The sequence below is a fragment of the Poecilia latipinna genome, unplaced genomic scaffold (assembly GCF_001443285.1).
Source record: "Poecilia latipinna isolate Pla-1442-1.1 unplaced genomic scaffold, P_latipinna-1.0 Scaffold2326, whole genome shotgun sequence".
NCBI classification, from domain to species: domain Eukaryota; kingdom Metazoa; phylum Chordata; class Actinopteri; order Cyprinodontiformes; family Poeciliidae; genus Poecilia; species Poecilia latipinna.
In genome coordinates, this window is record NW_015114942.1 from 6,698 (window position 1) to 17,083 (window position 10,386).

A 10,386-nucleotide genomic window follows, 5' to 3' on the forward strand; every position below is an offset into this window, starting at 1 on the left:
TTTCAGTCTGCAAGACAAGCAGCCTTGCCACTCTATATGTGATCTGATTTGCAGAACAAATTCACAAATTTGTTTTTGCCACTGAAATTCTGCATTATTGAGATAATGTATGTTCAGAATCTTATATGAAAATAAATTTAATGTACAAATCAAGTTTTATTACAAATTTTTTTGCATTGAGGTGATTCAGTCATTGGTTTTTGATTTCATGTCATACATATCTATTTTCCTTTTGGAAAAAATGAGAAAACAGAGAAAAATATACATTATTTTAACTATTTTCTTTATTCTGTCAGACAACCAAATACATTAGATGTACAATTTGAAATGATATGCAAGTAAAACATGAGGAGCGTAAATCACTTTGTCTTTTTAAAGATATTTCACAGCTGTCAACTCGACTGGCGACCTTTTCAGGTGACCCCCGCCTCTCGCCCGAAACGTTCACTGGAGAGCAGCACCAGCACCCCTCCCAGCCCCAGTAAGGGACAAGGGTGTACAGCAAATGGATGGACGGACAGCTGTCAACTCTTTTTTAGGAGTTCAGCTGAAGAGCACACACATTAATTCCTTCTACTCTATTCATGCCATGTTGGACATGGTGAGAAGCCTCGCCCCCAAGATCAGTATTTCCAGGAATCCCCCTTTCTCATGAGTGAAGGGATTCCTGGGAAAACTGGACCCCAGAGAAAAGGGTAAAGGAAAAACAAGCTGAAAAGAGTGACTGTTCAAAATTCTACTTTTGGGGGGAAAAAAAGAAAAGAAAAGCTGAGTATTTTATGAACTCAGCTGGAGTTCATAAAATAAGAAAGGAGCAATACAAAACAGAAAAAAATTACAGAATGGTTGACAAAAATATCCGTTATAACTCCATGGGTGCCAGATTCACTTTCTCCTTTCTTCTCTAGAGAAACATGTCACAGTCCTGCTAATCTTGATAGATGCTTCTTCCTTGTTACAGACGTACCTCAACAGCTCTGTCTGTCCTCCGTCCCGAGCTACAGTGCTTCATCTCAGACTACCAACTGACCAGAGATGCAGCACTGCACCACGGGCCACAGGGATAAGCAGCAAGTCAACAGATGCAGCACATTTATTTCAGGACTTAATAGTATAAAAACAAACAAAAGACTAAAAAAAAACATCTGTCATTAACATTACCTATATGTTAAAAAATAAAAAGAGTGCAATGATGTATGAATTACTACATTAATAAATTAAATCATATTATTACATTTAATATTTAATTTCCGTTTGGAATCAAAAAAGTATTTTTGAATTGGGTTGAATTGAAATGTGTGAAGAGATGAGCTTCATTTCCAGGGACCTACATGATTTCCCATGTTGCTGTTTGACCTTGTAGATGGAGGAAGCAGACGGTGGATTATGAAGATACACATTCTTCACTTCTTTCTATAAGTAAGCAGAAAACAGTAAGTAAACTTTCTTTTATGTATGTTTCAAGTTGGAGCAGGAAGTGTGCTCTTACACTTAAATACATATTTTATCCTAATCAAAGGCAATTAACAATACTTTAAAAATATTACCTTCTCCATCTCCATTTTTGTACAGATATGAATCCCTCATGTTGTCCTCTGAACAGCTGCTATGTTTTCCTGAAGCAATCCCCATCTTGGTATAACACCTTAGAAAAAACACAGCAGGAAGCAGTTTGCTGACTTATGAAAAAGATGTTTGTTCCTCTTTTATGGCCCAGCTCTGACATTCACAAAGCAGAGAATTACATCAGCAAACTTGGGTTAAGAAGTTACTAAATGAGAAAGAATTCATACTGGAGTTTTCTTACTTTTCTTTGGTAGAAATTCTTTCTGTCCTTATTTGGTAGTTTTTGCATTTTGAGGACCTTGGAAAAGGGATCGCAGCATACGATAAACATTTGCTCTTCCACTAACAGCCAGCCCCCGCCCTCCGCCCCACAGCCAACTACATACATTCCCTTTTCAAGTCACAGAGTGGACAAGCTGTTCAGGCAGCTTAGGGAGCCTTTATCTTCCATAGTCCTTCTCCATCTGCAATGGGCTAAATAAGGTCATATTAAGAAGAAAGACGTTCAATGGTCAAACCCCACGGATCTGTCTGGGAAGTAAGAAAACCCACAATCCTATGTCTGTGTCAATGTATGTTCCAAGTTGCTTTTGTTTCACCAAACATTTAGTTAATTAAAGCAGGATCCACTGCTTTAATTAACTGCTTGTTTATTTCATTCCAGTCTGGCTTTTCGTATGAAAAAGATCTTTGTTCTGCTAAATGGCTTTTATGGCTATTTAGAAAACATTATTACAATAGAAAACAGTAACTGTAATAGCTGCTCTGTTGGTTTTCTTTTTTCACTAAGGACATTTTTTCTTCAACCACAGTCTGCACCATAGCTGGCAGATCAGTTAGTCCTTCTCCAGGCTGTGCACAAGAAAAGTGCAGCATGCATAGTTAATGTTAAATCACCAGACAGAATATGAATATTTTCAGGAGGAAAGAAGGGAGGATAAGATCAGATTGATTTCAGTCTCTCCTTTTTTGGCCACAGTTGGGAATGGTGTGTGTTTATGCAGACTGTGATAAGAGTCAGAGCCATCTCTCCTGCAAATCCAAACATTGCCTAATATGGTCAGGCTTCTCATTCCTTCTTGTTCTTTAAATCACATGCAGGAAGCACACTGTTCTATGTTTTGTCAGTCTCCTTGCTTCAGCTCATTTCTCTCTTCTCCCTTTGATTCACACAGATCAAGAATGGTTTGGCATTTGAGTAGAAATCAGATTTAGTTGTTGTTAATCTGTTTGAAACCATAAATAGAGATGAGACCTGTGCTGATTTCAGTCACAATGTATCAATCAACAGTCCAGTAGATTTATATCTTATAAATGATCTTAACTGTCTACTGGTGTTTCACTGGAAGGAAGTTGTTTGGATTTAGTCTCATAATGTCAAATCCTAGAATGTCACAGACATTCACTTGTACAAAATGTTTTAAAACAAACTTTTGCATAAGTTGAGTTTTACTGCAGTCAATTTGTATTAACTTTTCTCATCCCAGTATCTTCTGCTCTGCCCCTCCCCCTCCATGTGAAAATTATCCTGGGAATGGTAGTTTCTTAATCCCACTGGGGAAACAATGTCGAGGGTTATGGGAAAGCCTTTAGACAGTGCCCTTCAGGATTTCAGTCAATAAATACAGCACTTCCTTTCCTCTCTGTCATCTGCAGAGCAGTTTCAGATACACTATTCCAGCTTGTAGCTGGTGGTGAGAGCTCACCAACTTAAATCCCCAAAATGTTTCCCCTGGTTCTGCTCATCCGAATCAACCTCTGGATGTTAACTCAGGAAAATATCCAGAACATGGAGCTGGAGTTGTTGACTGTAAGCAGGAAACTTTACAGAAGAGACAATGAAAAATGTGTTTTAAAAATAATATGGTGGCTCTTGATGGATCCATTAATTAGCACTCCATAAAAGAGACCCTACTTATAAAGAAAGGGATTGTCAATAGACCTGAACTTACAAAGCACTTTCCAGCCATTTTGACCACATTCACCAACACTCAGCGTAACTTGGGGTTAAGCTGGAAATAAACCTACAACCTTCTAATCAGAAGACATCTACGCTACCCAATGAGCCACAGTTACTCCGACATAACTTATGATTTCAAATGCATTGGAGAGCAGACACCAAGCAAAGCTTCTGGCGTAGCATGACATGGTCCTACATTACAATTTGAGATCAGTGTAAATTCAGCAAAAAGGTTATTTCAGTGACAGGCAGAGGACAGCGATTCCAAAAAAATTGTACTGAAGCAACTTCAGCATATTTTTACCCAGGTAAAAAGAATCCATCCAAGAAATAACTCTTGTTTTTTGGAAAAAAATTTTTTTATAAAATGGCTACTTAACTGATAAATTAATACTTTTATAAATTAATTAAAACTAAATAAAATTGTGTTTGTATAGCACCTTCAAAAATCTGGGTTAAATTATGTAATGGTATAAACTCAAAATGCATAACATGTAAAATAGACTTGAAAGCCAATCTTTTGCTAAAATGAGTTTCATTCATTTAAAATGAATTAAACTCATGAATTAATTAATTAAATTAAGTTTAATTTAATTTAAAAAGCTTATTTTTTATTTGTGAAATTTGCTTAAAAGAGACTTAGAAGAGGACAATTGAAGAGACTTGTTTAATCATAAGTGCAGATCATTCCCTAAAATCCTGACCACAAAAGCTGGATGACCTTCAGTTTTCAGTCCTGATCTGGACGCAGATCATCTGACCAGTTGCAGATGGTTGGTGTAAGGAGTCAGTAGCTCCAAATACAGAAAGAAAACTAAAATCTTAAAATTAACACTTTTTATTGATTTGAATTTTATTATTTTATTCTTCTTTAGAAAGAAAAATAAAATAATAAAATCAACACTGTTACATCCCAGGTAACAAGTGCAAAGAAGCAAGAGTTGGAGTTCTACGGCAGACTCTGCTGTGCTCTGTACTAACTGGAGACAATTGAGGTCTATATATGTGTGTGTGTGTGTGTGTGTGTGTGTGGGTGTGTGTGTGTGTGTGTGTGTGTGTGTGTGTGAGTGCTGGAACACCATACAGTATTTTATGATACAGTATCTTTAAATTGCACAAAGGGCTCAGTCTGTGGAAAATAGCAAAACAACAAATCCTGTGAACACGGGGAAGCAGCAATTCTTATATTGGGTCAGAGGAATCTGACAGCGTAGAGCTTTTTCATCTCTCACTCCAGGATTCAACACATAACTATGCCAACGAGATCCATCTAGATCATTTATTGCCCCCCATCCCCAACCAAAAAAGACTATGTATTTCTGTAAGAACACAATTTAAGCTTAAAATTTAAAAGTTGACTTACTGGTTTCAGTTGTGGAGAAATTGCTGTGGTCATACCTGAATGTTTTGCTGCAGGTCAGCAGAGATGCCGCTGGATGTTTTCCTTTGAAACCGGCAAAAAGAAGCTGATGTGGACTGTCTTCCAGTCTTCCAGTTGAAAACAATTATAAGTTTCAGCAGATGTACCTGAAAGCAGGAGGTGATTAAATAAATAACAGATTTTATAAGTCTGAAGTTTAAGATCAGAGGTGCAATCAGAGGGTTTCTCACCAGATTGCTGCTTTCTGATCTTTGCACGTGTCTCTTTTATGGAGCAGCTGGACCCCCAGTCCAAAGCATTCCACCATCTCCTTGTATGGATGCTAATGGGTGGGATTTAGAACAGAAAAGCCTCCTCTAGATTTGACTGTAAAGCTGATGTTACAGAAGTTGCCACTATGGATGTAGCATATTTCAGGGAAACATAAGAATATTGCAGAGAAACTAAAGATGGAATAAATTAGTATGTCTAAAATGGGAGAAAAAAACTAATGAAATAAAAGGAGCATAAAGAGAGACTTTGGGAAAAGAAGTGAAATAGACGGGCAAAAATTGTGAAGAAAGCTGTGTTAGAAATTAGAATTTTATTGTAAGGACATCAGCTTGACCAAAACTGACACATGATGATTAATCTCTATGTAAAAGAAACTACAGATTTATGCAAAAGAAGAGGAGATAGTGATCGATTAGATTTACTTGCGTTTTAATAATATTCAATAATAATAATATTTAAGTTTGCAGTAGTTTTGCTGCAACATGTTTGAAGAATTGTATTCAGAAGCAAATTAAGCAAATTTGTGGCTATTTAACAAACTTCACTGAATAAAGAAATTACAAGTTTTAGCAAAATATTTACCAGAAATGGATACAAACATGCAATTTGCTAAAATGAGACTTCTGGTTTAATTAATTAAATAATAATAATAATAATAATAATAATAATAGGGCTGCACAGTGGTGCAGTTGGTAGAGCTGTTGTCTTGCAGTAAGAAGGTTCTGGGTTCGATTCCCCACCCAGGTCTTTCTGCATGGAGTTTGCATGTTCTCCCTCTGCATGGTGGGTTCTTCCTCCCACAGTCCAGAAACATGACTGTCAGATTAACTGGTTTCTCTACATTCTCCATGTGTGTGGTTGTTTGTCCTCTCTGTCTCGGTGTTACCCCATGTTACCCTGCCTCTCACCCAAAATGCCTTGCTGGAGATGGGCATCAGCTCCTTTCACATCCACCCATTTTCCCCTCCAGAAAATGGATGGAACAATAAAAATAGAAATGCTTCTTTGTCCTAGGGTTATTTTCTATTTGCTGAGTCTGATCTGGAGGGAAAGTGCCAATACAATATTGTAAATATTGTTTAAAATCTAATGTTTCTTCTGCCTGAATTACTTATTGGTTTTTATTTCTATATTTGTTTCATTTTAGTTAAGTTTTCAAATACCAGAAATTGCATATAACTTTGTCTGTGTGATTAAATAGTTTTCTTAAATGTTAAATCAGATGTTAAGATTACACAATTTCTCAGTACCAGAGTAACTTTTTTCTCCAAATACCTTCTACTCTCGAGTCGTGTGTATAAAACACTGCAGCGTCTAAGACAATAGATACTATATTAGCTGTCAAGGACATTAAACTATCTTGTCCTCAGCAATCAGAGCAGGCCGACTCATGGCTCCTTCATTCCTAAAAGGTAGAATATGTGCTAACACGTTATATGCTGTTGTAAAGAGAGGCCCAGACTAATGGAGGACTTTCAGTTTGCACTAAGTTATAAACGTCCTTTCTTCAAGAAAGACATTACAAGTGTAATGTCTTTTCCTTATTTCTCTTTTGACTCTTATTTTCTGTTGTGTTTGCTTTAGTATCTCCCTGCTAATGCCATATAAGGGGCCTGATGGGACCTGCTCTCACTCTCTCTGTTTGCTCTTTGGTTTGTCTCTTAATAAGGTCATGTTTGGGGATAATTGACCATGTAGAGAAACTGACTGGTCTGAACTGCTAACAGTTGCAGTGAACTGTACACCCTTTATTCACAAGGAGTCACAAAACTCAAGTCCAACTAATAGAGATATTGGCTATAAATGAATACTGAAAACCCAAAGAGCTGAGAATGTGGCCGTCTGTATGTTGACTATACAAAACAAGAGTGACATAAATCCAAATCTTTATGAAAGAACTTAGCTATGGTGTGTAATATACTTCTTGCCCACACCACTGGAGATTGACACCAGATAAACCAATATCTGGTGCCAAGGATGGATGAACATCTGGACATGTATGTTGTGTCTTAGGTAATTGTCAGGTGACTATTTACTGAACGGTAGCAGGAAAGAACCCATTGGCTGGCATCTAGCAGGCATACTAACAGGAGACGCCTGAATTGGTTTTGGTTTTTCACTTCTATGTTAAGGCTGAGACGGGATTGGGAAACATGGATCTATCCTTCTCTTTTCCTGGAATTTGGTTTGGTTGGATCAGTTCTGCTTAGCAGAACTGAACTGTTAATTTTGTTTTTTATAAATGAACAACAAAAACCCCCAATAAAAATAAATGATCTTCCTGAGTCCTTTTCCTGCTTTCCTGCTCACAGCCCCTTATCAAAAAGAAGCATCACTCAGGTACATGTCATTATATAGAAAAGTATATTTCCCAAAGCGTACTAGCAGGACACTAGCAAGTGTACTTTATTGGGACTGAAAAGTATACTTTGAATCTTGACGTTTTAGTGAGTAAATTTACAGTATACATGGAAGAACACTAGGTACATTAAAAACAAATGTTCAAATATAATAAATACACTTTCTAATTGTATTCTGCTCCATCTTTAATGCTAAGCAAAAAAATATATATAACAAAATTTGTGCCAAAAATAATGCGACTCAACCAAACAGTTTCAATAACATTAAAAACCCATTATAAAATTAGCAATGCAGTTTAAATAACAGCCCACTGAAAAAGAACTAGAATGTAACCAAATAAAAACTCTTGATCAAGATCCAAGAGATGAACATATTAGAGCATTACTAAACTGTGAACCATCTCAATAGTCTTCCAGTGTTAGAACACACACACATGTTGACATTGGTGACTTATGGCTTCATGGAGATGGCAGTAACCACAGGTGAAGGCGTTGAAGTGGTGGTGATGTTCAGGTCACGAGTCTCTTCTCCAGTGCTGATGGTGACCAGGTCCGTCTCCTCTGCAGCACCGTCCCACTCATCCAAGTTCAAGGCCCCATCCCAATACTTGCTCTTCTATCCTCGTTCCACCCTTGTGTCCTTCAAATGCACATTCAGCTGTTATTCCAAAAGAACCATCTCTGACTATAAAATGGCCGTGACTTTAGGCAAAAACACAATAATAAATTCATAAGTAACACTCAGATGCCAATTTTATTCCCTGCTACCTAATAATTTTTAAACATTTGTTTAATCCCTAAAAAAGAGAGAACCAAATATTTTTCTTTTCCACTTCCACAAAAATTAATTTGAAAATGATATGCATCAGCTTTGACTGCCAGGGCTCTCCCTATCTGCCAACATCCTCTGGGTACAGTCACATCTGCAATTAGGATAATATCTCCAGGAGAAATGTTCTTTGTCTCATCTACTTTTGTCTTTCCAGCATTAAAGGCAAATACTCAGAAATCCCTATTTTCCAAAATAGTTCAGAGCAATACTTGTTTCCATCTTCGCCTCAGGTCTTAATGAAACAGGTTTGTTCTTTAACATCAGGATGTGATTTGGTGTGAGGGTTTCTAAATGATCTGGATCGTCAGAGACCAATGTGTGAATCTGTCATTCAAAATGGCTTNTTATTCTTCTTTAGAAAGAAAAATAAAATAATAAAATCAACACTGTTACATCCCAGGTAACAAGTGCAAAGAAGCAAGAGTTGGAGTTCTACGGCAGACTCTGCTGTGCTCTGTACTAACTGGAGACAATTGAGGTCTATATATGTGTGTGTGTGTGTGTGTGTGTGTGTGGGTGTGTGTGTGTGTGTGTGTGTGTGTGTGTGTGAGTGCTGGAACACCATACAGTATTTTATGATACAGTATCTTTAAATTGCACAAAGGGCTCAGTCTGTGGAAAATAGCAAAACAACAAATCCTGTGAACACGGGGAAGCAGCAATTCTTATATTGGGTCAGAGGAATCTGACAGCGTAGAGCTTTTTCATCTCTCACTCCAGGATTCAACACATAACTATGCCAACGAGATCCATCTAGATCATTTATTGCCCCCCATCCCCAACCAAAAAAGACTATGTATTTCTGTAAGAACACAATTTAAGCTTAAAATTTAAAAGTTGACTTACTGGTTTCAGTTGTGGAGAAATTGCTGTGGTCATACCTGAATGTTTTGCTGCAGGTCAGCAGAGATGCCGCTGGATGTTTTCCTTTGAAACCGGCAAAAAGAAGCTGATGTGGACTGTCTTCCAGTCTTCCAGTTGAAAACAATTATAAGTTTCAGCAGATGTACCTGAAAGCAGGAGGTGATTAAATAAATAACAGATTTTATAAGTCTGAAGTTTAAGATCAGAGGTGCAATCAGAGGGTTTCTCACCAGATTGCTGCTTTCTGATCTTTGCACGTGTCTCTTTTATGGAGCAGCTGGACCCCCAGTCCAAAGCATTCCACCATCTCCTTGTATGGATGCTAATGGGTGGGATTTAGAACAGAAAAGCCTCCTCTAGATTTGACTGTAAAGCTGATGTTACAGAAGTTGCCACTATGGATGTAGCATATTTCAGGGAAACATAAGAATATTGCAGAGAAACTAAAGATGGAATAAATTAGTATGTCTAAAATGGGAGAAAAAAACTAATGAAATAAAAGGAGCATAAAGAGAGACTTTGGGAAAAGAAGTGAAATAGACGGGCAAAAATTGTGAAGAAAGCTGTGTTAGAAATTAGAATTTTATTGTAAGGACATCAGCTTGACCAAAACTGACACATGATGATTAATCTCTATGTAAAAGAAACTACAGATTTATGCAAAAGTAGAGGTGATAGTGATCGATTAGATTTACTTGCGTTTTAATAATATTCAATAATAATAATATTTAAGTTTGCAGTAGTTTTGCTGCAACATGTTTGAAGAATTGTATTCAGAAGCAAATTAAGCAAATTTGTGGCTATTTAACAAACTTCACTGAATAAAGAAATTACATGTTTTAGCAAAATATTTACCAGAAATGGATACAAACATGCAATTTGCTAAAATGAGACTTCTGGTTTAATTAATTAAATAATAATAATAATAATAATAATAATAATAGGGCTGCACAGTGGTGCAGTTGGTAGAGCTGTTGTCTTGCAGTAAGAAGGTTCTGGGTTCGATTCCCCACCCAGGTCTTTCTGCATGGAGTTTGCATGTTCTCCCTCTGCATGGTGGGTTCTTCCTCCCACAGTCCAGAAACATGACTGTCAGATTAACTGGTTTCTCTACATTCTCCATGTGTGTGGTTGTTTGTCCTCTCTGTCT

General features: G+C 37.1%; 3 long non-coding RNA genes across 3 annotated transcripts; 1 reads left to right on the plus strand and 2 right to left on the minus strand.

The window, feature by feature from the left end:
• Positions 1-264: 264 nt before the first annotated feature.
• On the minus strand, positions 265-5,129 carry LOC106937365 (uncharacterized). Its single transcript, XR_001422371.1, has 3 exons — positions 4,925-5,129; positions 1,548-1,645; positions 265-1,413 (listed from the first exon to the last, which is right to left on the minus strand). It is a non-coding gene; the product is annotated as an uncharacterized LOC106937365 (long non-coding RNA).
• Positions 1,652-2,851, plus strand: LOC106937366 (uncharacterized). Its single transcript, XR_001422372.1, has 2 exons — positions 1,652-2,319; positions 2,488-2,851. It is a non-coding gene; the product is annotated as an uncharacterized LOC106937366 (long non-coding RNA).
• Positions 5,130-8,716: 3,587 nt separating the features above from the next.
• On the minus strand, positions 8,717-9,513 carry LOC106937367 (uncharacterized). Its single transcript, XR_001422373.1, has 2 exons — positions 9,467-9,513; positions 8,717-9,382 (listed from the first exon to the last, which is right to left on the minus strand). It is a non-coding gene; the product is annotated as an uncharacterized LOC106937367 (long non-coding RNA).
• Positions 9,514-10,386: the final 873 nt, after the last annotated feature.